Raw genomic sequence first — 3,095 nt, forward strand, 5'->3', positions numbered from 1 at the left:
TAATTAGTAACTATACTGTGACAAAAAATTAGGATTGGTGTAAATAGTTGTCAAGACGGCCTGGCACAAAAGGATGGCAGGCAGGAGGGAGATGCAATTCAAGGACACTAGGAGACTGATTACTGACAGTCTAAACAGTGATGATTGACAATTTTTGCAATACTGTTAACAGAAATATGATTGCTGACAACAATTGGCTATGTGGGGTCCTGGCTCACAGCAGGCTGCAAGGCAGGAGGAAAGTGCGTTTCAATGGCACCAGCAAACTGACGATTCAAATCACAGCAACTATTACCAAAAATTTTAATTTTTAATTATTAGAATACTGTCACAACAAATATGATTGGTGTAAATATTTTTTAAGTAGGCCTGGCACACAGGCTTGGAAGGCTGTAGAAAACTGCAATTCAAAGGCACGAGCAAACTGAGGGTTAAGATCATCAACAATAAAGTTTTTTTTTATTTTAATTAGTAACTATACTGTGACAAAAAATTAGGATTAGTGTAAATAGTTGGCAAGACGGCTTGGCACAAAAGGATGGCAGGCAGGAGGGAGATGCAATTCAAGGACACTAGGAGACTGATTACTGACAGTCTAAACAGTGATGATTGACATTTTTTGCAATACTGTTAACAGAAATATGATTGCTGACAACAATTGGCTAGGTGGGGGCCTGGCTCACAGCAGGCTGCAAGGCAGGAGGAAAGTGCATTTCAATGGCACCAGCAAACTGACGATTCAAATCACAGCAACTATTACCAAAAATTTTAATTTTTAATTATTAGAATACTTTCACAACAAATATGATTGGTGTAAATATTTTTTAAGTAGGCCTGACACACAGGCTTGGAAGGCTGTAGAAAACTGCAATTCAAAGGCACGAGCAAACTGAGGGTTAAGATCATCAACAATAAAGATTTTTTTAATTTTAATTAGTAACTATACTGTGACAAAAAATTAGGATTGGTGTAAATAGTTGGCAAGACGGCCTGGCACAAAAGGATGGCAGGCAGGAGGGAGATGCAATTCAAGGACACTAGGAGACTGATTACTGACAGTCTAAACAGTGATGATTGACAATTTTTGCAATACTGTTAACAGAAATATGATTGCTGACAACAATTGGCTAGGTGGGGGCCTGGCTCACAGCAGGCTGCAAGGCAGGAGGAAAGTGCGTTTCAATGGCACCAGCAAACTGACGATTCAAATCACAGCAACTATTACCAAAAATTTTAATTTTTAATTATTAGAATACTGTCACAACAAATATGATTGGTGTAAATATTTTTTAAGTAGGCCTGGCACACAGGCTTGGAAGGCTGTAGAAAACTGCAATTCAAAGGCACGAGCAAACTGAGGGTTAAGATCATCAACAATAAAGATTTTTTTAATTTTAATTAGTAACTATACTGTGACAAAAAATTAGGATTGGTGTAAATAGTTGGCAAGACGGCCTGGCACAAAAGGATGGCAGGCAGGAGGGAGATGCAATTCAAGGACACTAGGAGACTGATTACTGACAGTCTAAACAGTGATGATTGACAATTTTTGCAATACTGTTAACAGAAATATGATTGCTGACAACAATTGGCTAGGTGGGAGCCTGGCTCACAGCAGGCTGCAAGGCAGGAGGAAAGTGCGTTTCAATGGCACCAGCAAACTGACGATTCAAATCACAGCAACTATTACCAAAAATTTTAATTTTTAATTATTAGAATACTGTCACAACAAATATGATTGGTGTAAATATTTTTTAAGTAGGCCTGGCACACAGGCTTGGAAGGCTGTAGAAAACTGAATTCAAAGGCACAAGCAAACTGAGGGTTAAGATCATCAACAATAAAGATTTTTTTAATTATAATTAGTAACTATACTGTGACAAAAAATTAGGATTGGTGTAAATAGTTGGCAAGACGGCCTGGCACAAAAGGATGGCAGGCAGGAGGGAGATGCAATTCAAGGACACTAGGAGACTGATTACTGACAGTCTAAACAGTGATGATTGACAATTTTTGCAATACTGTTAACAGAAATATGATTGCTGACAACAATTGGCTAGGTGGGGGCCTGGCTCCAGCAGGCTGCAAGGCAGGAGGAAAGTGCTTTTCATTGGCACCAGCAAACTGACGATTCAAATCACAGCAACTATTAACAAAAAATTTAATTTTTAATTATTAGAATACTGTCACAACAAATATGATTGGTGTAAATATTTTTTAAGTAGGCCTGGCACACAGGCTTGGAAGGCTGTAGAAAACTGCAATTCAAAGGCACGAGCAAACTGAGGGTTAAGATCATCAACAATAAAGATTTTTTTAATTTTAATTAGTAACTATACTGTGACAAAAAATTAGGATTGGTGTAAATAGTTGGCAAGACGGCCTGGCACAAAAGGATGGCAGGCAGGAGGGAGATGCAATTCAAGGACACTAGGAGACTGATTACTGACATTCTAAACAGTGATGATTGACAATTTTTGCAATACTATTAACAGAAATATGATTGCTGACAACAATTGGCTAGGTGGGGGCCTGGCTCACAGCAGGCTGCAAGGCAGGAGGAAAGTGCTTTTCATTGGCACCAGCAAACTGACGATTCAAATCACAGCAACTATTACCAAAAATTTTAATTTTTAATTATTAGAATACTGTCACAACAAATATGATTGGTGTAAATATTTTTGAAGTAGGCCTGGCACACAGGCTTGGAAGGCTGTAGAAAAGTGCAATTCAAAGGCACGAGCAAACTGAGGGTTAAGATCAACACTAAAAATTTGTTTTATTTAAATTAATAACTATACTGTCTGACTGTGACTACAATTATGATTGGTGTAAATAGTTGGCTAGACGGCCTGGCACAAAAGGCTGGCAGTGGCAGGCAGGAGGTAAATGAAATTCAATGGCCCTAGGAGACTGAATATTTGCAGTCCAAAAAATTATGTTTTTTATTTTTTTATTACTGTTACAAGAATTGTGATTGGTGCCACTAATTGGCTACTTGGGCCTGGCAGACAGGCTGGCAGATATGAGTCGTGGATGGTAGGTAGGGCAGTAATTTAACACAGTATGCTGTGTAAGTGACAAAAACACAGGAC

The sequence above is a fragment of the Bombina bombina genome, chromosome 3 (assembly GCF_027579735.1).
Source record: "Bombina bombina isolate aBomBom1 chromosome 3, aBomBom1.pri, whole genome shotgun sequence".
Taxonomy (NCBI): domain Eukaryota; kingdom Metazoa; phylum Chordata; class Amphibia; order Anura; family Bombinatoridae; genus Bombina; species Bombina bombina.